This window comes from Xiphophorus maculatus, chromosome 21 (assembly GCF_002775205.1).
Source record: "Xiphophorus maculatus strain JP 163 A chromosome 21, X_maculatus-5.0-male, whole genome shotgun sequence".
Classification (NCBI taxonomy): Eukaryota; Metazoa; Chordata; class Actinopteri; order Cyprinodontiformes; family Poeciliidae; genus Xiphophorus; species Xiphophorus maculatus.
Window position 1 is genome coordinate 3,431,679 of NC_036463.1, and position 24,412 is coordinate 3,456,090.

The window sequence follows — 24,412 nt, forward strand, 5'->3', positions numbered from 1 at the left end:
TCACCATTTTTCTCCACACACTCTTCTTAATATGTTAGCTGATTTCTTGTGACTTTCTCATTGTGTCAAACCAGAAAGCAGTTTGTTCCAGGTGTTGAAATACATCTACAGGTGAGCCTCCAATTAAGTCAAAAGTGCCAGTCAACCTGGTACATTTGTTTCCAAAGCCCTGACATCAGGTCTGGGATTCCCCTCATTATTTAAAGACATAGTAATCACTGTATGTAAATGTCAGTCATTGAGGTCATTAATAAAAATTTCGGACATATTATTTCCTTCATTATTTTGGCTTTTAGAAAATAGAAATAATTTAGGTAATTCCAGCTTTAATCAAGAGAAGTTTGATCTGATTTAACCTCAGAGGAGAAAAAACAAACAAGGTGTGTTTGTAAATCTAAGAAACATTCAGGCTTGTGATGCTCTGCATTCAGTTGGGACACCCTTGGAAGGTGGGCTGTGTGTGTGCGCATATGCGTGCGAGTGTGTGAGGAAATAGGAATGGAGGGACAAGAGGGGGGGGGAAGCTAAGGTATCACTTCCTGATCACTATCTTATATAATCACGTGTTAACAGAGAAAGAAAGGAGCTGAGGATGAGAGATAGATAATGGAGAGAAGGGGAGGTAGGAGAGGAAGAGGATCCGTGTGTTGCAGTTGCGGATTGAGCTGCAAAGCGACCAATGGGGCGCCGTCTGTCGGCCTGAGCCGCCGCAGTATCCGCGCTCTATTGGAGAACGTGCGCACAGCCGGTGCCTGCGCTCGCGCAGTCGTTCGCGCGCGCACACGCGGACAGGAGAGAAGAGGAGAGCAGAGAGTGGGCTCTCTGCAAGCCGCGCACTGAAGCTTTGCCCCGGTGAGGATGGCAGCGGGCTGACCGAGGCGGGAAACCGAAGGAGGGCGGATAAATACGGGACAAACTCTTAACTCGTGCTTCGCTTTTCTGCGTTCGGAAGCTGTCGCGTGTGTTAAGGAGGGTGCGCGCGGACAGGTAAGGAGATGAACAAGTTTTTTTTTGTACTGTCTGTGCATGGGAGCGATTGGAAGTTGACATTTGCGCCTGTGCGCGCGGCTTTAGACGGGCGTGTGCATCCCCGCAAATTGGCTTCAGCAGGTCAATTAGATTGGAGTCGGGCTAAATGAAATGAAGTGCGTTTGGCGAGGCGAGTTTTGACTGTGCCAGCGTACAGAACGGCGCGGACTGTGCGCACCAGTCGTTTCTTGTTTTTTTATTCTCCTGTAATGAGTGCACACAACGCCTCAGTGGAGTTAAGAATGATTGACAGGCCGAATAACAGAGTAAGAGTCTAAGGGGGTGCCCGATCCCCTCCATCAACACCATCTTTAATGTGTGGCCAGACTGGGATTTACGCGCACTGCAGGAAACAGGAGTCCACTCTCAGAGACTGCAGCCTCTATTTGAAGTCTATCCGACTACAGTCTCCGTCCACTTCCCTCTAGAAGGGGGGGCAAAAAAGAAAGAAAGAAATGTGTGTCTTGTGTTTGGATTTCTGTGCAGATGTGCGTGGAAAGATGCGGCGCAAGTGTCCTCTTCATGTTGCATTGACGGGGTTCGGCTGTGCGCAGGGAGAGCCGTTTGGCTGCCAGTTTGCATGGCATCCTTTAAAGGTGCTCACCTCTCATCGTGAGTGTTCGGGCTGCAGTGGGTGAAGGAAACGTTATCTGTGGGAAGGACTTGCCTGCTGCTGTCTGAATCCAACAAATTCAAGTCTGTTTTACTTCTATCACTAGAAAGCAGAAGAAGTGGTGAGGGTTGATTTAGATGGCTTTTCCCTTCTCTTGACTGGGGCCCTGGAGATTTTTACTTTCTGGGTATTGCAGTTATTGCTATATTTAGTGTAGACTAGATCTCAACAACAAATTAACAACTAAATTATCAGTAAAGGCAGCATCTATTTACAATGCAAAGCAAATATTTCCACATTAAAACCACATACTTAATGTATTTCAGTAGGATTTTAAGTGATACGTCAAAACATATGGAAGCAAAATGATACTTGATTTAAAAAAATATGTGCTGCACATTTATATTAACCTCTTCAGAGGCAATAGTCTTGGAAGGCTTTTCATACCTGAAGAGATTTTGCTCAAACATCTTTGTAAAATAGCTTCAGCTCAGTCAAATTGGAGGAGTACCTTGTTTGAACTATTTTACTCTAGTTTTGCACATGACAAGTCTCCCTATTGTTGTTAAGAAAAATATTCCCACATTATGATGCTGCAATCTCAGTCTACTTGTTTACTGTGTCCAGAGTTAGTTTCTTTTCTTCAAGGGTGATGCAACTTTAAAGGTGGTATCATCCTGCTTTTAGGATGATACTAGTAGTTTTATGTATCAGACATTCTATAAAACAAGAAGTATTGTCTGAAATGTAAAAGGCCTCGCATTGAACACCTCACTAATATGTCAAACATGTGATTTCTTACCTTATTTATAAATTTCTTTCATAATGTTCCCCAAAACCCGACCATAGATCTTCCAGTAGCACATGAGTTAACAGTTCCAGCTAGCTTGAAGTGAAAACCAGCTTGTGGTCTCTTTCAGAGACGCTCTCGCCATCAACACTTTCATGGATGGTGTTGAAGGGAAATGAGGAAGCTCACTTAATTCTGAAGAAGCTCAAACAGCGAGTGCTGGAGTTTGAAATGTTCTGGTCAGATGCCCGGCTTAATCTGGCAAGTGCAGCATTCTGGAATATTAACATAAGCAGAATAAATCACACCAGATGTACAAAAATATCAGTGTTTTGAGACTTTGGATGGGTTTAAATGAACACCATTACATTGATGTTTTTAGTGGCAATGGTCAGAAAAATCTCTTGACTTACCATCCATCTGTTCTACCTTCTATATCCTTTCAGGGTTTCAGGTGTTTATCTCCACCAGTATGCACAATTATGCGTTCACATCTGAAAGAAAACAAAAGTATTTGCCCCCCTTACAGACCTCATTTAGCTCATAAAACACCTTTTAATATCAAAATGAGCAATGAATTTTCAAATTATTTCATCCATCAGTGGTGCATTCACACTAGTCCTGTTTAGTCTGTTTTAGTTTAACTCCAAGCCATTTGTTTAGACGCGGAACAAAAAAGTGAACTCTGGTCTGCCTAAAAGCCTCAGTCTCGGTTCGGTTGAGGTGAAGTCTGGGACGATTTGAATGCATATGTGGTGCAAGCAGGCCGGAGAGCGCTCCAAAAGCAGGAAGTAGACTCCAGCACAGGGCATTATGGGTAACTGCAACCCATACAAATGCAGTAGTCTAACGCTAGCGGGAGAAATGGCTTGTGATCTTTTGCCAAAGACAAGGGAACTCTTGCAAATCCTACCTCTACAGTCTAATGTTACTCAATTTTTGTCTGCATTTTGTGAAAAGGAAGTTGTGCTCATGTCATCTTTGGAGTTTATTTTGTCGTTTCCTTCATTGGTTCGGGTTCCAGGCAGTGATGTAAACGACTCGATACCAGGTAGATACCAGGTATCACATTTGCTTTAAAGCAGTCGTTGCAGTTTTCATATCACTACAAATTATAAGATAACTCTATTTAGTGCTTATTTAGGTTACATTTCCTGATTATCAACATTTATTTGATCAGGAATAGTTGGACTAAAAACACACTTGAATTATTTTTAGGGTGGTTCAGTGCTTTGATAAAAAAAAAAAAGTTTGCTGAAACACACCCACAAAAACCATCGTGGTAATAAGCAGACGGAACAATCATTTACCATTTGGAAGCTGAGATTACCAGTTGCTCTGAGCGTCAGTGGCCACCTATAAAAATGATGGAGGACCCCTCGGCGTTCACAGGCCATCAGCTGCCCAGTAGTAATCCGAGATGAACTGCAGATGTTCTGAAATGAAAAACTGGTCCCTCTGACACGGCTTGTTTATATAATAGTGCATGTTTGTCTGGCCTTGTGGATGAAAGAGTCTCTGGGTTAATTGGGCCATCATTGGTGCCCAGCGGTTCAGATGATTCATTGTTTCCTCTAAACACACACCTGAATGCTACAAGTCAAGCTGGCATGTGATGCAGATATTGTGATAACCCCAATAAAAATGAACAGTTTTAATCGCCTTAATCCTCATTGTGACAAGTACCCCTGATGTGTTGTGTCAACCGAAGTGTGAATGCTTGTTTATGTATCAGTCACACTCAAAACACAGCATACATTTTAATGGAGTTTGTTGCTCAGCATGGCAGCAATTTGCAGTATTGCTAATAATCATTTGACACCTCAAAAAGTGCAATTTACATCACACATTAGACTTACCAGAACTATACTGTTAATTAAGGAAGCTACCTTCATATAAGGTGAAGGTATGGAGCAGATTTCCACAGGTATACCACTCGTTTTTCCAAAACTTTCCATCATATTGGTCTTACACTTTTAAGCCCCATTTTAAATGCAATGTTGCTTTGAGCAGTCATCTGTACATGAGAGCCTAATAAAAGGAACTTCCAGATGTATTTATCCCAAATAAAAATAGAAAACATTAGTCATTGAACATTTTGTCAATAGGAACACTAAAGTTATTCTTTAGGCACCCCAGAAGCAGCTGCCTTTTCTTTGACTATATCAGTGTTTCCCAACCCTGGTCCTCAAGGCACACTGTCCTACGTGTTTTAGAGGTTTTCCTGCTTTAATGTGCCTGGTTCAACTGATTGCAGTTCAACAAACACCTGTTAATCAGTCTTCAATTGAAATCAGCTGGACTGAAGCAAGGAAATACCTAAAACATGCAGGGCAGTGAGTCTGGAGGACCAGGGTTGGGAAACACTGGACTAAATAAATGTACAAATTGGAATTATGAAAATAAATTCACTTAATGGAAACATTCCAATTTCAGAAAACACACATTTTTTAATAAAACATTTTTGCACTAGGATGAGGTGTTTTTTGGGGGGGGGTTTTGTACCAAAATTTGTGCATTTCACAAAAGGCTATGGAAACTTTTTTTTGCATCTCGAGTCATGTTATCAACAACCAAACGTTACTACTGCCAGAAAAGATGAAGAAGATGACAGGAAGTAACAAGGTGAACAAGTTTATTTAAACCATCATCATAATGATGTAGCAGTTTAAAACTCCTTCAAATTATATGTTAGGAAGTGTGGTACTTTTCCTGACCTAAAGAGTATAGCAGCATTACACTAACATGTTGCTGCAACTGGCCAGTCAGATGTTAAGTGAAGAGTTTTATCCCAGACATTTCACCTTTTTCTCTTAGTATTTATGGAATAGACTATGTCAACATATCATAGAGGACACAGAATTTTCAGTGCTGGACAATATGGCTGAAAAATGTGAAATTCAAGCGTTTCACATCAATAAATATAAATAATTATTGATCCATGGCTCTCTGTTATTTTTGAGCAGTTATGAAGCATGATGGCTGCTGCTGCCTAAGTTATTCAACAGGTTGTTGCTAGGTAACCAAAGTGTGAGTGAGCGAGTTGATGCCACCAACTGCGGTTTTGGATCAGCGTTCATTGAATATTATATATTGACTATTGAATCTTTGATCAGACATATTATCTAAAGATGTTTATGACGTGTCTATCACGACATGTATTGTTATTAATTTATTGTCCAGCTCTACTGCCAAGCAAAAATAACCCATGAGAACCTTGTTAAAAATGTATAACAGGCTTACTCTAGATGCATTTCTGAAATTAGCTGATTTTGGTGGGTTTTTTCTTGGTCTTTCACTTTTATTTTGCACTTGTTCAAAAGAAATCAATGCTTTTTCAAATGTCATATCCTCTTTGTTCACTGGCATGAATATTAGTTCATATGTAATATTATTTTGACAGCTTTAGTAATAAAATTCAGAATACTGGTTTCTACTTTGAACAATTAATTCATGTCACACGTAGTTTTAGAATGCTAGATTTGGCGTAAAAACATAACATTATAAAATCATCTTGACTTTTAAGGTCAGCTTCTTCTACTTATGGATAGAAGGTCAGATATTCTTAAAAAGAAAGCTATAACTGCAAACTCCGAGCTTCCTTTACACTGAGTGCAAACAACCTCAAACAAACAATCTGCCCCCAGGATTCATGGTCCAAGTTAGAATTGGCTCACTCCAGGTGGCTACAGTGAGCCCAATACAGTTTCAGTCACATCACTCGCAGGCGAGACAGGAGGGAGAATAGTGGATTACTATAACAACAGCACAGCCGCAAGGCTTTTTAAAAGATGAATCACGCCTTCCCCCCCCGACATTCTCTTCCCATCATGCCAAACAAAACCTGGTAAGTGACTGGCTCATCCTGCCACTCAGGGCTTTGATTCCTGTGGGAATTGTGGCTTTGAAAAGGCAAGTGTTGATGAGCCTTGTCAATGATGCCATCGTTTCTTTAAATCCAGAAGATGATAAAGGAATATAATCCCCCTGCTCCGAATGCACCCATGTCACATGGTGGTGTGGCTTGCAGATTTAAATGATACATAGAATTTTTGGTGTTACATTTCATAGACATACTTACCCCGACAGGGACGTGTGCTGAGCTCAAACAAACATGAGTGCTCACATCGAGCATCAAACGTGCACAAAACACTGCGTTTTAGATTCCTGGCAGCAGACGCAGCTGCTCATTTGAAATTAGTTAAAGAGGAAACAGGCAGCGAGGAGTGAGAACAGCTCACAGTGGGGAAAACAGAGCACCACCTAGTGAAAATTAGATTATCCCTCAATGGGTTTTGTTTTGATATTCCTGTTGATGTCGGTAAAAATTATTGGTCAGTGCTGCTTTTTCATTTTACACACCCTTGTTCAGATTTGGCTCTGATGTTTTAATCTGTCTAGTAATTACTGTCAATATATATACATAAAAAATATATATAAGCCTTTAATTTAAACAAAATGAGTCAATATCATAATAAAAGCCAACAAAAGAGAACAAACAACCATCACAGAACAAACGTTTACAAAAGCTTCCAGGATATCTTGTGTTGCTATTTGTTAGAGGTGACAGAGGCGCTAATTACTAGGTTATTTGACTCACTCAAATTTATTAGTGTAGTTCTTCAATGACTGACATTTGACTTGCTGATGTCCATCTTGGGAGCCTGAAGAGGATTCTAAATGCATCCTGAAAAGCCACTTGCAGTTTCTTCATTACAGCTTTACTATAGTTGCACCACAAGTGAGCCGTATAAAGAGAATTACAATAGGCTCGAAAAGGGAGAACAACAACATCGTCTGTGCCAACATATTAGCTGGCATGTAGAGCTGGCAGAGGTGTCTCTTTGTATCGACATCACAGAGATCACTTCCTAGAATATGGCTTAAATATTTCACTTTACTCACCACATCTGCATGTATTGAATCATTAATAAGAAGCTTAAACTCAGTTCACCCAGACTTACAATCATGTCATTCAACAGACAAATTATAAAAGAAAACAGGAGACAAAACTCCACCTTGTTTGACTCCATTAGATACAGAGAAAGATTCATTATCAGACATGTAAATTCTAGTTAAATATGCAAGACGCTTATAAATGTGAAAATAAGAACTATGTATTTCACCTTTTTTAGGTGTGCCTGTGACTGCATAGCACAGCAATCACAGCCCCACAAACACAAATACTACGCTTGAAAAACATTATTATCATACATGTGGGCACCAGCTGCATAAAGAGGTGTGAAAAAACCAAAATTTATCAAGATAAATGATAAACGATGTGCCCAACCCTACTACTCCCTGCTTTTCTAATTATAAGAGCTTCTAAAAAAATCAAATGCCATTAATAGTTTGTCAGTAAACATATATATACCCAATGATATGTCTTGATAGTACAGCTACTGTTTTAAAATCCACCTTTTTATATGTATTTTTTGGTTCTCAGCTATTTGAATGGTAGGTTTGTCACACGACTTGCCTCTGTATTTTCTATGCATAACTTTCTTTAGTTATGTTAGCAATGATATCAGCTGCTGTTAGACATTATTTGAAGATTACTGTTCATAAACACCAGAGTATCAGGATCTTTGCAATTATGGGTTCCATTGTTGGTGATGACTTTATTCATTTAAAAGTTTGCATTGATAGTCTCTCTTTGTGTACTATGAAAAAGCATTTTAGAAAAAGTTACTCTATAAAACAAAACTTGTTTTATTCTATAAATCCACTCTAGGTTTGCTCATCAGATGATCAAAACTCTCAGAATCTGCATTTCCACCAACTTGAAACTTTACCATAACATAAACTCAACAGGAGACCTATTCTAATTGCATGCGAAGTTTGACAGCACAATACAATCTCTGATGTGCCTCACCAATGATATCAGAAAGCCATTATTGAGAAAGTTTTTTGACTTTTAGCTGGAAATCCATGTTTTTGTCATATTCTCATCTCGATGTTCGAGTTTTACAGTAGGACACTGAGCAGTATGCATCACTCTGACATTATTGCACTATGGGTTTCTTCAGTATGGGTGAAAGTAACATTAGAATGATTCATCTCCTACTCTCTCTGGCAGTGACGAATGACCAACAAAGCATTTCCTTTAAGAGCTCTCAGCACTGTAAAAGGAAGTTTGATTGTGGGCAAGCATCTACAGTGGGCTGCTGCATTATGGTGTTTATGCTTTTCATCTCAAGAGCATGCAATAAATGACAACCTTCTCCTGCATGGACTTCAAGGAAACCAAAAACCAACAGCTTTAGAGGTTTCTTGATTCTTAATAATTTGTCAGATCACCTTCCAGGGATGTTTTCATTGGTAAATGTTAAAACTTTTAGACTTGAGAACTCAAAATACAATTTAAGCAGTCAAGTATCATGAAATGAAGTTTGTTTTTGTGCTCCCCTTCGTGTGTTCGTAGTGTTTGATCATAACCAGTTACAGGTAGACCTTTCAAATCATATTGCAGTACTGTCAAATTCAGGTGATCATATATCACAAGTCTGTCTTTGAAATCACCACCAACTGTATCAGGTTATTGATTTTGCTCCATTCTCTTATCTCTTATCTCCATTCTCTTATTCATGTTGCCATGGTGGAAAGAATCTACTTGTATATGTTGTGGTAACTGTGGCTCAGTTGACGTCTTACCTTAAAAAAGTTGTTTGTTTGATTCCGTCTTGCCCCTGGGCAAGACACTTAACCACAAGCTGCCTGCTGATCATCTTATTGGTGGATGAATGTGTGAGATTGTGTATTAATGAGTGAAATGGGTGAATGTGACAATAGGTACTGCTGAGCGTAAAATCAATAGCAATATATATTGCAAAAAATCAATATCAACAGAAAATAAATGTGATAGAATAGTCAATAATTTCACTGAAGTCTGATCCAGAACTGCACACAGTGGAAACTGTTTTGGCACAAAAGCAATTGACTCCACACTTCCAATCAGAAAAATAAATCAAAAAATAAATGCTCTCACGACCAAAACCCAGATGAGGTGGAAGATGATGGCTGGATGGCAAACCGCTCCCGATGTTGCGTTAAATAGTGGTTTGCTTAGGTAGTTCAGCTTCCCAAGATGTATATTCTTTACAACAGATGGTCTCTACAAACAAAGAAAAACATAAATAGGCAAATATTCTGTGAATATTAAAACATTGTGTTCCACAGAAAAATCAAACAAATAGGTAAATCTATATATACTTAGCCACAAATGGATGCTATTTTAGATATTTCAAATGGGATAAATGTCACTATCCTCACATGTTGGTCTCCAGAAATGGTAATTTGTTCATCATAGTAAAATTGTTTATTCACAGGACCGTACATTTTATACTACAAGAAACATGAAAGCTTGACTTTCTGTCAGTGTAGTACTTGGGAATCTGAGAGGTTCTTAGTTTAAGAACCACTTGTAGCAGAAGATGCTTCAGCACCATCTTGAGGTGTCGTGTTGGGTTTGACTTTGACCTTATGGCATCAGGAAACCATTGCTCATCTGTATATGAGTCAACATAAGATAATATTTTTTTAAAAGTCTTTTTTTCACTTAGAGAGTTAAAGTTTGAATAGCTTTGTATATTGTAAAACTACAAAAAATATATTTTCCAGTTTGATGGATATGAGCTTATTCCCTCTGCATTTTTGTTCCCTTTTTTAGTGGAAGAATGACTTTGCGGAATATGAAAACAGAGCCATTTGATTGCCAATATGCTGCATGAATAGTTAATGCTCTATTAGAGGGTTTGGATTTCCATCTCCCATTCGTGAGTGTTTGCTCAGAGACGTTGACTTTTTTTAAATAGCTGTAAAGAATGAACTGTCATTATGTAATCGCTGTGCGTTTGTGTCTGGCATCCTGGGGGCTGCCTCAAAGTGCTTCATTTTTGTTCTCTGCTTTAAAGTGTCGGGCTGATGGGTAATGCCTTTTGGTCTCACTCTGGGTGCCTCACCTTTTTTTTTTTTTATGGAAGAGCTGTGTTCTAGTCACCTGGGTGCGTCTCGTATCACACTTACCCCCCGCCAGATTTACATTTTAAGCTTCAGGCATTTCATTTACACATTTGTAGTCAGCAAATCACACAGAATGGGGTGGCAGATATTCAGCAGTTTGCTGGAGGAGAGCTTAGCAGAATGGAGTGAAAGCATGCTGATGGACATTATTGGAGTGAACATAAAATGACAGGGATTGAATAAAACAACAGTGCAAAACATGTGTTTTCACACGTTCTCCACTGTGGAACAGCAGCAGAGTGGCTTTTTAATTTGCATTCCCTGCATATATTACTTTATAGAGTCTATTTTAGAAGCTGTGTAGAGTCCTGACAGAGTGGAAGGGGGAGTCGTGTCAGGTAGTTGTCAGTGTCGCAGTGCAAAGAGAAACCCAGATGCGTGGCACTGATAAAACATTAGTGTGCTGCACGCCTGCCAGGCCGGCTCACCCTTCACGACGCATAGCTGGGATGTTAATTGGACCATGCCAGTGCCTCATAAGAAAGAGAAGAAGGGAGAGGAGGAGGTGAGGAGGTGATGGACATGGCATCCATAGTGATTTGCAGATTTGCGGTGGATGAGAGGCAAGCCGTGGGGGGCTGTCCGCTCCAGTTAAGACGGCCATCGGAATTTCAATGCAACTTGAATACTTGCAGCAAAGAATATATTCAGTGCTGAAGCTGTTGTTTTCCAGAATGCACTGGAATTTAGATCCATTTCCAAATCACCAGCTAGAAGGCTTATGTAGATTCATGTGTCTTAGACGGTAAGAAAAATAAACAACGTTTGGCAGCAGTTTTAACACAAACTTGGTATTTTATGTGATTGGCCATTAAAAAGTAACACATCCTGTTGAACTGGAATGAACTGGCTTTTAAAATGTTTCTTGAAAATAATATCTACACTCCACGTGTAACATGCTGCTTTTGAAGTAACCTAATTAGGAAATATACTCCAGCTTTGTATAATTTCTAACATGCTAGGTGTTAGAGGAAAGATAACACATCATCCTGAAAACACAATCCTTAATTCGAAACGTCATGCTGACGGGATCATTTTCTTCACACCTATTTTACAAAGAAGGAACTACATGTGAAAAGCTAGTAGCGACAGATCCCCAAAGACTGGCCGCTGTAATTGCAGAGAAAGGTACATTTACATGCAGTGCTCATGGCAAACACATGGCAGAAGTTTAACCATTTTACCTAAACAATATGCCAGTACAGGAGAACCTACTCTGCAAGAGCACCTTCCAAATCCTGAGTGAAACCTGTCCTTCTTCACACTTCAGTGCATCAACTGTAAACCCGCCTTCTGCTATCACTGTTACTGCTGTATGACAAAATAATATTTAAAAAAACAAGCATACATTAGCTGATTAAGTTAGCTAATAATTATCCAGCCACTTTGACTCAGTTGTAGAGCTTTAAAATATCATATGTATATATATCCCCTATATAGCAAAACAAAACAAGATGGTTAAATTACGTTACACTAAAGTAATGTACATTGTGTCAATACAGCAGTGCAAATTTCCACACCCTTGATGCCAATCCAAACAATCACAACTAAGAATGGAAGTGCATCAAAAGTGAAAGTTGTGCAACTCTGGTAGAAACATACCCCAAAACATCTGGAGCTGTAAACGTCAGCAAAGCACCATTCTGTGGTATGTTTAGTTACCTGAATACAAATATACAGTATTTCACACTGATTAGATTTTTGTTTCAAGATTTTTTTAAAGTAATGCATCATTTTCACTTCTGACTTATTCATCTTTTTTTCTGTCTCATAAAATACACTGAAGTTTGTTAGGGGTTACTCAAATTAAAATTCTTTCAAGTTGTAAGTTATGTCATTGTAGCTTTACATATTAATAATTTTTTTACACCATAATAATTCACATTGTTTCATCCATAGTGTAAAACGACAATAAAATTTAATGCATTACTATTGCTGCTCACGCTCCATAAAGATGTGCAGTACATAATCAGATTTCATTGGAACAGCTTCCAAAATTGTGACTGCACCATTCACTTTGCAACATCTGCCCACTTCCTCACCCCAAGGGCTTTACTGTACTCGGGAGCTGCTGCCAGGCTGTCAGATCATGTTCCAAAGTGTCAAATTGCTCTCTGTGTATCAGGATGAATCTCAGAAAGCAATTAGAGGGAAACAAGTCAACAGCCTCGTGCCGGCAGCCAGATTTTAAACTCACTATAAAATCATTTTCAATGTTAAAATGGTTTTATGTCATATGTTTCTCCCTAGTGTCAGAGAAGGTTTCGCTTAAATGAAAAATGAGAAATAATGTAAAGTAAACACAATTATCTAATTTAACAATCAGAAAAATAATTTAGATGTACTTCGAATTTCTTGAAAAATCTGTAGGCGGTTGACATCTCTTTCTTCACCCCAAGGTCATGTACAGACCGAAAATCTTCCTTATTTCCAAGTTTCACGTTTTCTTTTAAATGAATGATCAAACTGATGGAATCAATGTTAGCAGTATTGTCAGTACTTTTGTCTTTAGTGTAGATAGGTTAGTATGAGATCTTGATTGTTTCACTGTATTAGAGATCATCATCTAACAAATTCTAATTTAATTCTTCAAAGAACAGAAATACAGATACCACAATGCAGTAAAGCACTTTATCAGCAATAAGCTGATTTAAAATTTTTTAGCTCTAAATGTTGATTACCATGTCCAATGCTTGAAAAATCACTTTTTTCTCCTAAATTTATATCCAGTCAAAAATATATTTTATCTTTGCTGCAAATTTTCTTAATTAGAGGGACATCTATTTGCATTTTTTTTAAAAAGTGTTGAATTGGGTATGATGCAAATTTGCAATATTGGGCATATTTGATTAAAAACAACATTCCAGTCCGAACCAGATTATTTTATTGATGCTTCTGTTTTTTCCCACACAACTGTTTGAAATATAAGACACTTTTTTTGTGTACAATGTGTCCAGTCCTAGGGGTTTCCAGCCCCTTTTTGCGTCTATTAGTGAGTGTTTTTAATGTAATTATAAATTCATGTTTAAATATTCAGTGATTACTTATCATCTTAACCAGTCATTTAATTCAGTGTTGGACACTTGAAACCTGTGCGCAGACTTACCAATTTCTGCTATTGTACTAAAATTATGTGCTTGCTATTTAATATTAATATTAATATTACTCATTAGCATTCCATTATAGTCTAATGTCGAAAACATATATATATATATATATAAACAAGATACACATTTGTTTTACAGTGAGCTGACAATATGTGTGCAATATTAATATGCAAAGGACATTTGGAATGTGATAACTTTTGTCTAATGTATTCTCAGTGACTCACTGCAGTAGATACCTACACCTGATGCAGATTAGTGTCCAGAACGCTGAAGGTCAAGAAGTGCATTGAGAGCACAAATGAGTTGATTGTTCATTCAACAAAGAGGTTGAGTTTGGCAGTGTTGTATAGTAACAAAGTAAAAATACTTCACTACTTTACTTAAGTATATTTTGGAGTACTTCATACTTTCCTCGAGTATGAAAATTTTTGATGACTTTCACTTTTACTTCACTATATTTCCGAACTTAATTGCGTACTTTTACTCCGATACATTTTCAATGCTTGGTTTAGTTACTCGTTACAAAAAAGCGAGAGAGAGAAACGAAAGTGTTTTGATCCCACCTACTGATTAGCAAGTAGCAAGCAGGCTACCGAACAAAGTCGGTAGCCTACTTGCCTGGGCTTGTTCATCACCACCAATAGGATACACCTGTTTCGCTTCTCCCATTAAACACAAAGCAAGTCTCGCAATCAGCAGCAGCCACATGGAGGAGGAGATGGAGACCACAACGACTGCAACTACGTCGGACACGGCTCCAGGGGAACCACCAGCTGGTGATGAGAGCCCATGGCCTTATTTAAACACAATATACTCTTTCGTGGGTGTTAAAGATTCTTCGTACTGCATGCAGTTTATGTTATTCCTGCCCGAAGATGTGGAAATTCTATCTTACAAAAACTCCCCGTCCAACTTGAAGAAACACATCGAGGTAACGTCTTATGAAATGGTTATAATCCTCCTGTTTCAGTAACTATAGCTTAGTCACTAGGCACTATTGTGAAATCTTGAGCATAACGTTACCTGTATAGATGAACTTTGTTTGGCATTGTTTCAGTTCCACACGTGGTGTATTTAGCTTAGGCCTAATGTTGACTGTAGCAGGCTACCTAGACTCCTCTGTTCAAGGGGGGACAAAAGCCATAGCGATAGCAATTTAGACTAAATTTAACGAATATAGGAAAGGCATGCAAGTTCAAAACCATTAACATGTGCTACTCTTTAAAACTGGAACAATTTATTAGCAGGTTTAATTTTGCCTGCACTTGGTTGTGTACATTATTTTAAGTGTATTTGACAAGTTTACCAAAATATAAAAAATGTCATTCAAACTGCATTTGCTTTGTTTTACTTTTTACTTGTACTTTTCAGTACATTACTTGAGTACATCCATTTTTACAGTAATTTCCATACTTAAGTACAAGAAGTTTCAGATACTTTAAGACTTTAACTCAAGTAACATTTCAGTCAGTGACTTGGACTTTTACCAAAGTCGTATTTTGGAGAGGCACTTATACTTTTACTTGACTCTGAGATTTCAGTACTTTATACAACACTGGAGTTTGGTGTGTACCAGCCACTTCTTTTCTTTGCCAGTTGTGGGTAAAATTAGTTGCTTGCCATTTCTTTCTATTCTTTTGAAGGCTTTTTGAAGGGTTGTTATAAAGATTTTAAAATAGGCGAAGATTTGGTCAATGAGGAATACGTGAAGACATTGACATTCAATTCAGTGCAATTCAAAAGTACTTTATCCTGAAAAGAAAATTAAATGTTATCGTAACTCGTTTCATTCAAATATCTTCAAAGCGTTATTGTGGATTGAGATGTTGTTGGAAGGATTTCCGAAAGCACTTAGTTTTGCAACAAATCTGCAAAATCGCACTGACTGAAGAAAGTAGGAGTCTCCTGGGATGCTAACAGCTCAGTTCACGGACACGGACGATATTTCACCATAGCATGTATTGGATAACATCATTAAATTTTTGTCTAGCCAGAAGTCAGGTAGAGATGTTGGAGTAGGGGATATGATTCTTGCCCATTATGACCAATTGAAAAGATGGTTTGAAGCTCTTTCTCTCTATGCTTCAACTCCACTGGGATTTTGTGTTGTAGTTCAGGTATTATTTGAGATTTTGAGATGCTAATCAGCTGCTCCCATTGTAAAACAATAATGGAATGCAGAGAATAATTGTTCAAACAGTGTGTCAAACAAAAGATAAACTAAAGTCTACAAAAAGAACAATTCAAATCTAACAGAGCCACTCCAACATGCTGCCACCAAGAGCAACTCTAGAAACAGATAATGAATAGAAGTAGAATATATTTTACTTCAATCAGACTCAAAGTAACTGCAAGAAGATGCAAGAAAATACTCGAAGACTCAGAATAATGAAAACTGTAGTGAAGGAGAAAGCAATGCAACTCTTTGAATTTCCGCTTTTAAAAGTTTTCAAAGTTGGATTAAAAGGTTGAAAGAAATGTATCAACACAACCCCCTACCTAAACTGTCCATTCACTTGCAGCTTTGTCTCTGTTGTCTGTCTCACCAGCTTCTTCTTTATTTGGACGATGAGGCATATTTGTCTGTTGCTGCTCCTAACAACCCCCCACACACACTTACACGAGTTGCTGTGGGCCGTTGAAAAGCAAAGCAGCAAGCATCTGCGAAACCCCCAGATCTCTCACACTTCATCCACTCATGTGGGAACCTACCTGGCAGGGAGAAGGAAAGCTTATCTGTGTATGAAATGCGAATAGCCGCGGCCCCACTTCGTGGATGAGAGCACAGGTGGTTTTCCCTCATTGTAAAACCCACCTGCTCCGTGTGTTTTAGCATTTGTTGAAAGTGTGAATTCTGCCAAACCCCAGTGGCCTCAACCTGAATTTAGACTTCTCAAACAGGAGGAGAAGCCCAGTGCTGGAGGTGATATGAATATATTACCATCCTGAAGCCACCTTGTGTCTTTGTCTTTTGTTCTGTTTGGCAAGGGACGGCATTAATCCCAAGAGCTTGACATTCAGGCAAGCATTTCTGAAATCTGTAATTTGCTGATTAGTGGATTGATGGAAAACTTGCCTAACAGTGATTAATCAGTCAGCATTCATGTGTTTAATTGCTGCTTCTTAAATATGATGATCTTGCTCATTCCAGGTTGATTTCATGAAGAAAGGAATTCAAAAGTTGATATGTGGGTTGTACTTTGTAAACAAATGAAGGTTGTCAGAAACTGAATAGTTAGTCTTATAACACTGGACTTCTGGGGTGTAATAATACAGTCTACAGTGAGGAGCTACAGACCACAACCATGCATGAAGACCTGAGATTTGTGAATACATGAAACACAGTTTATAACTGCCTATTTTAATAGTTCAAACACCAAATACGCATTAATACACACAGTGGAAACTATCTTACCAGTACCACTCTTCACTGCTCCATCAGAGCTTTCTCCAATTGAACTGGATTCCCTCCAGTAGATTTTCTACCAGACCAATCAGTGAACAGAAGAAACTGTGAATGTTAACGTTGATTTTACAATTGTAATATGTCTGTGGTTCTAGCATTGGCAGAGGAGGAAGTGAACAAAGCGGTTCAGTTCATGTTGGTCACACTTATAAATATTAGTGATTTGGTCAAATTTAAAACTTTTAACACAGTCCATCCTACACTAAGCGATCGTTTCTCAGTAGCCAACAATACAGGTCTCTGTATGAAGCAAAGGGCTTGTTTTTACCAGGCTAGATGGAACCAATTTCACAAATCTGTAATCACTTGCCATATTAACTGGCAAGTGAAGTGCATAACACTGATTGTCTCCTTGTGGTAGCTGTTAGTAGATGGGATAGAAGAGTAAAATTTCATGAAACCTCACCTTCTAGCAAAACTATTGTAGCCGTATGAAAAGTAGAGTAACTTCTTTTGATGGTGTTGGTGGTACGTTGGGTGATGTTGAAATTTAAAACAAAAAAGTCTCCTAGCTGCTTGTCTGCCTTTGACAAACCAACATGTTTATTGTTATGTCTAGATGTGGTAGAGGCTGTTTAAGTTGCCCACAATTCTCAGTTAATTCTCAGGATGTCCCATTAATTTCCTATAAAATGATTCCAAAATGCCACAGATTGAGGTTCCATGGGAAGCATTTAGATGATAAATTTATGTTCCCTATTGAATGCAACAAAACAATTTGTAAACTAAATTAATTGGCATATTTCCGTGCAAAAACAATGCATGCATTTTCATTTTTACGAGTTCAGGTCTGTGGTCCCCACCATTTTTTTGATTAATGTGCTCTAATGTTTCAAGGATACAGTCTGTCCTCCACCGGCGCCTCGCCATCTGCAGCTTTTTTATACGTTTGTGTGGGAGAGAGGAGCGAACATTTTGTGTGTTCGTGAGTTTTCACAGTGTGTTACAGGCGTGTATGAAATAATTCACTGGAAAATTGTAATGAAATTAACTATCAACAATGATTTAAGTATTTGCTGTTTGTCCATTTTAACATCAGATATTAAATAAAAATCAAACAGTAATGACAGTGATCATCAGGTCTGGTATCATTTCTTTAAACTTAAAAAATGATCGTCAGTAAAATGATGCTCTGCTCGTTCAGATTTTAAAAGTGGATGAATCCTCTGTGTAATGAGTAGCTGCTGTTGCACCTACACAAATGTGACTGTGCTTTTGCTTTAGTATGAGAATTCATTTGCTATTTCTGTTCCACATTACGTCTGTAAAGCAATTTAGATAATTTAGTCAAAGTCCAATTTACATCATTTGTATTACAAAATGTAGCAGCAGTAACAGTGTACACATGGACAGAAAATAGAAAATAGAGAGCAGCTGAAGTGTCAAACTTGCCAAACTATGTATAGATTTTACAGTTAAAACCAGAAGTTTACATACACTGAATAAAAAGACACATTTACTTTTTTTCTCACCTTTTGAGGTTAAATTGGAGCAAACGTCTCATGTTTTAGGTTAGTTAGAATTACCAGATAAATGCCAGAAAACATTGTAGCAATATATATATATTTTTTCTAACTATATTTTAAGTCAGAAGTTTACATATTGTACATTTGTCAGCAGGGATAATTGTCTTAAACTGTATGATTTGGGTCAAACCTCGCTGGTTTCGGGTGCTGTGGCGGTGCAGGGGCAAAGCACAACCCACATATTGAGGCATTAGTTCTCGTGGTCACAGGTTCAATTCCTGGCCTGGTGACATTTGCTGCATGTCTTTCCCCTCTCTCATTACCCTCTTTCCTGTCAAACTACTTTCAAATAAAGGCCACTAGAACCCATAAAACCTTAGAAAGAAAAAAAACTCGCTAGTTTACCTCAACAAACTTCTTATATATTAACTGACACTTTTCATATTAGCATATCTGGGGATTATTTACAAATCAATGGAACGTCATTCTGCTCATAGGAAAGTGATGTTGCCAAGCACAACACCCTGTGAATCCCCATGATAAATTAGGATTCACATCCCAGTTTAATACAGAGAAATAAAGATTGTTTAATTGTCCTTTTTGGTTTATGAAGCCATTCTTACTGAGACTCAAGAGAAAAACAATTGTTGTACTCTTTAAATATTTGACTGTTTCATTTTCTTTAATGCTAAGCAGCAGCTAACTTTGCACATGATTTCAGATGTTTTATCTTAGGGTTCTAGATTTTGTCTTTTTGGTAAATGTATTATTTATTTTCAGAATGATGAAACGATCATTCTTCTTGAAGCCTACTTTTCAATAAACATCTTTGAATCACATGAAGGAGAATTAGATATTTGTTTTCTCTTAGAAGCAGGCAAATCATCTGTTTTATATATTTCCATATTGCTGTAGTATAACTGCTTGAATGGTTTTATATAATTCTTTTGAGGGGTGTATTTGAGCGCCATCTGCATAGCAACTGAACATGAAGTAAAACGAATTGGTCCGAACAACTGGCCTGGTGGAACTCCAGGACTGTTTCGAACTGTAAAAGGAAAGGTTTAAATGAATATGAGATCTATCAGCGTATGGGTTTGGTTTGTGTATAGAAGTTTAATGTTTAGGACTCTAAAGGAGTAGTCTCTTAATTTTGCCAGTAGCGTCAGTTCTCTGATGTATTCTGAAGCCTGAAGGAAACATGCAAATTGCAACATAACTTCAATGATATTCACGATTTTCATTTTAAATAAAATTCTAATTCAGCTTCTTTCTACATCCTTGAATCACATCAAGAAGACAGCGACTGCTGCTGAAGAATTACCCAAGGCTGTCCATCGCATTGGATTGTGAGAAGCGTTTTGTTTTCGTCTGACAAAAGCCTGATTCATTAGATGATCAGCTCTCTGACTGACAACTGCAATACTCAGCTGGCTTGAAGACTTGCGTTCAGGCATATGTCAATGCTGTCTACTGTTGATGGACCCTCATCTAAATGTTTTGTGGCACCTCTGCACTTAGCGTGGAGAGTGATGACGGTGATGAGAGCTGAAAAACTGTGATTTGTTGTTTCTTTTTTGTGCTGTGGCCAGCAGATGGGTGCTGTCTGCTCCATCCCAGCGCTCCTGCTGTATGATGAGAGCTCAAGAATCCAGCCATTAAACACACAGCAGATGGGATATTTTACATCTTCTACCCAGTTCTCATTAGGCAGCCAAACAACATATAGTGGGGGTTGAGGAGTACAGGCATGTTTTCTAATTAAACACGAAGGGAGAAAAAGAAACAGTAACGACAAAACGCATTTCCTGATATAAATAAGTTGTTTTTTTTTTTTTTTTTTTAGATTGGCATGTAGAACACAAGGAGATGAAAACATCAAAGGCTCCAGTTATGCCAAGCTTTGTTTTGCTGGTTCATGTGAGGACTTTTTCGGTTTGAGGTAAGCATAACTGAGTATTAGAACAGATGGTATTTGGAAAGTAGTGTAGCGGAAGGACGAGTTACTGTTGACTTTGGGAAGTAATTCACTACAGGGGTTGAAAAATGACTGAAATGCAAGGCCCAAACTTTTTTCATTTATATTTCTGTATATGTACAGCTGAAAGCAGTTATTTACATACTTTGTTAAAACAACAGGAAGGCATCTTTCTAACCATCTGACATTAAATCAGACTGAGAATTCTAACTTTTCTTAAAGTCAAAAATGTACCTAAAGTTCCTTAATATTTGATAGAATTGCTCTTTACATTGTATGACTTGGGTCAAACTGTTTTGATATGTGTTGTCAAGCTTCTCACCACAGCTTAGAGAAATTCTGCCTCATTTCTCCAAACAGAACCGGTGTAATTGAGTCAGGTGTGTAAGCCACATCGCTCACACAGATCTGCCCACAAATTAACCATTGACCCTTTGCAACTACGTCACTTCATCATGCAAGGTGCCATGATGGACGCCAGAAGTGAGGGAAAGGGAGTATTGCATGGAGCAACTGAGATCGTTTACCCAAATTGTTTTTGCCAGCATAGCCATGGCTTCCACTTGTTAAGTCGAGCTAATTTATCTGTGGAAGTACCAAACATAGTTGGGGCTCTTGGTCAGCAGTGTTTTACAAAAGTTTGAAATAGCTAGCTTAGAAACCAACCCTTGCCTTCTTCCTTCATCCTTCCTTCTTCATTACAGCCAAACACTTCACTTTTAGTTACATCAGACCACAAGGCAGCCTTCCAACATTAAGACATTTGCAGTGCAGTTGCTATTGTAATAGGTCTTTTTGTGTTGCTTTTGAAGTAATGACTCCTTCCGCCCTGTACGTACAGGACTTGTTTCACTCTGAGTCATAACTCTCTCTTGCCAGCTTTATCCAACATTTTCGCAAGGTCTTTGGATTTTGTTTTGGGGACGATCATTTCAGACCAAAACGGGACCCATTTCCTTCCTGAACGGTGCAATGCCCGGTTGTTCCCATAGCGTTTTCTTGCATTGAATTGTTCGTACAGATGTGAAACCTTCAGGAATCTAGAGCTGTTATAAATTACCTTAAAGTTTCTTTTAAAAAATCCATGGCATCATCGTCTTCCCTCTCCCAAAATGTTTCAAGGGCCTGAGTGTAAACTTTTAAATGTCTGGTTTCAACAGAAGTAAAGAAATCACACAAGCTGGTCATTGGTATTCCTAACTGAAATAAAACAAGAAATTCATAGTCTTAATTAATGTTAATGAGAAAAAGATTTTTTTATTGTATATGTATATGTCTTGTCTCATAACTTATAAAAATAGTTGTCTTTCACTGTTCACACAACTAACTTTGATGATAGTTTACTTTTTATCAACAGCCACACTTTATTTTAATTTATTTCTTACTTTCTGTACCCTGAAATATAATCCTGCTTCACCTTCCTAATATTAGGCAAGGAGAGAGTCTCAAATCCTCAGATCTAGATCTGACAAGAAGACAGGCCTTGGGCCGTGACATGCATAGAGCCAGTTCATGATTATTAGATGATCTTCAAGTAATTTTGCGCCCACCATCCTGTGCTTATATAATATGATCAAAATTCCAGCCTTGCAGGTGTTGGAAAGTGAGCTAAAGTTGATGGGAGAAATCTTTAAGTACTTTTACATCAAATTGGGGAACTATGGAAGTGATGTTAGGTATTTGGAAAAACTTGATAGAGTCACATAGATGTGGAAAATGAAGCACTGCCAGTATATCAGTCTGAATTTTTATGTTTTGATCAGAAGTTTCATTTGACAAAACTAATTTAAAGTTATTGGTTTGACAATATTGTTTAATAAGTGCAGTTTCTGCTGAATACTCTTCACATCTATTCGATTGTGGTCCAATTTTAGGTATAAAAATACATTATGGAGAAGGATTGTATTATGGTCATATTCAGAAACTAGGACTGTGGTGTTTTCATACATTTTCCACATTTTTCCACATTAAAACCACAAACTGAAATGTAATTTATTAGTTTATGTGGAATAACCCAAAAGTGAAACAATTAGCTGTTCTACTCAGGTGAATAATGTGGAGGTAGTCCAGCTGACACCACCATTTTTGACAACTTATTCTGTTCCTACGTTCACAAAATCTTTTATTGGTTTCTTCCCAAATGAAGGACCCAGTAGCTCAATCTTTGTCTTAAAACAAAACTTTTTTTGCTGAGGGAATTCAGCTTGCCCATGTAGGCAACTGCAAATTTCTTTTGAGCATAACTCGGTTGATTTTTGAGTGGGTGTGCATTTCTCTGTTGAAAATCCTGGCCTTTCACCGGAAACCAGACGATTTAAATGAATTCTATCAATTCTGCCAGAATGAAAAGTTGGATATGCAGCCAGGATTATAACAGAAGCTCGGTGATGGCTACACAAAGTGTGTGGATGAGTTGCAACGCGGTTAGAAACATTTCACTAAATGTAAAGGGAGGTGAAAATATATAAATGTATATTATATTTCAGCCTGTATGTCTATTTCCAACCCTGCTGGAACCCACTGTAAAACAAAGCATACTTCTATTTCTATTTGAAAATATACTATAAATTCAAGCTTGTGTGCCCAGTTCTTGTTTAGAGAAACCACTAAAGTTGTTCAAAAAATGAAAATAAAACCTCAGAAAACTTAGAAGTACAAAAAAATGATCCTCTTCAAATTGGCAGGGGGGCTGTAGATGGAGAAAACCCACCCAGGCACGACTCCAACCTTCTTACAGAGAACCCCCCTCTGAGAATCCACCAATGAAACCCCCGCTGTGATCCAGCCACGCTAACCATGAGTCAAACGAGGTGCTGCATTCTCTATATGGACACCTTTCTGTAATTTAATTTGTCATTATTGAAGCGATGCCTGCAGCATCAATCCTACATGTCTGTATTATACCCTATATATCTGTATTTCTGCCCTTCAGTACTTCAATACAGAGAAGAACTTCAAAGCTTGTCAAATACAGAAAAACACATTAAAAGCAAACACATTCTGTGGGCATATCATGGGCAGGAAAGTTATCTTGTATGATCAACATTGGGGGTTTTATGACTTTTTCAATCTGCTAAAGACAAAAGAAACCAGCATCAACAAGACCTCTCAGAATGAAGTTTTATTTTTCAGCCTCCACTAAATAACTTTTTGCTAATGTGTGATTAAACTACAACTGGTAATTTGACATGTGTTCATTTAAAGATCTTAATCTCCATTAATACGCCGATGAATGTAATTTAGGACTGTGCACAAGACATAATAATGTCCTGTTTGTTGCCCACAGCTGGCGCTGCTTTATATTCCAGCGTGTCGGTCAGGTTATGTGTTTATTTGCATATAGAGTGGGGAAATGAGATCTGATCACAAGTGGTCACTTGAGACAGATGCAGACACATTCTAATGGCAAGTGTGAACTGACATACTTAGAGCCGCCCGCTCCGTGATCTGATGACCCGCGGCGCATCTTAATGTCAGTTGTGAACCGAGCTTTTGGCGCATTGAAGCTGCACGGATCAGCCAAGTGAGATTTTCTACAATGGCATGCTTAAGTTTTTGTAATGCAAAAACATTTTTAAAATATGTATTTTAAAAAAAATTAGTCACTGACAAAAAATAACTCTGACTTTAATCTCTGAATTTTTACTTTTCTTAGAATTTTGAAACAATTTGATTAAGCATGAGGTATCAATTATGCAAACATTTGTCAACTGAGTAGTTGATTAACCATTAACTGGACAGTACAGAGTCAAAAAAGCTAATTTGCTGAAAGAACAACATACTCAAAGCAGTAATTTAGCCAAAATTGCACAAAGTTATATAGATTTAGCTTTTCAAATAATAATAAAAAAACTTTGTATATACAGTACAGACCAAAAGTTTGGACACACCTTTTAATTCAATGAGTTTCCTTTATTTTCATGACTATTGACATTGTAGAT

The 24,412-nt window shown here is 38.0% G+C and overlaps 1 protein-coding gene across 2 annotated transcripts in view; it reads left to right on the forward strand.

Moving 5' to 3' along the window:
* Positions 1 to 757: 757 nt before the first annotated feature.
* cdh18 (cadherin 18) overlaps positions 758 to 24,412 on the forward strand; it is a 121,343-nt gene continuing 97,688 nt past the window's right edge. The window contains exons 1-2 of one of the 2 annotated variants that reach the window (XM_023326678.1): positions 758 to 987; positions 20,340 to 20,435. The gene's annotated coding sequence lies outside the window, so the exon portion shown is untranslated. The remainder of the gene's footprint in view (positions 988 to 20,339; positions 20,436 to 24,412) is intronic. The other variant, XM_005803633.2, reaches the window with a different exon arrangement.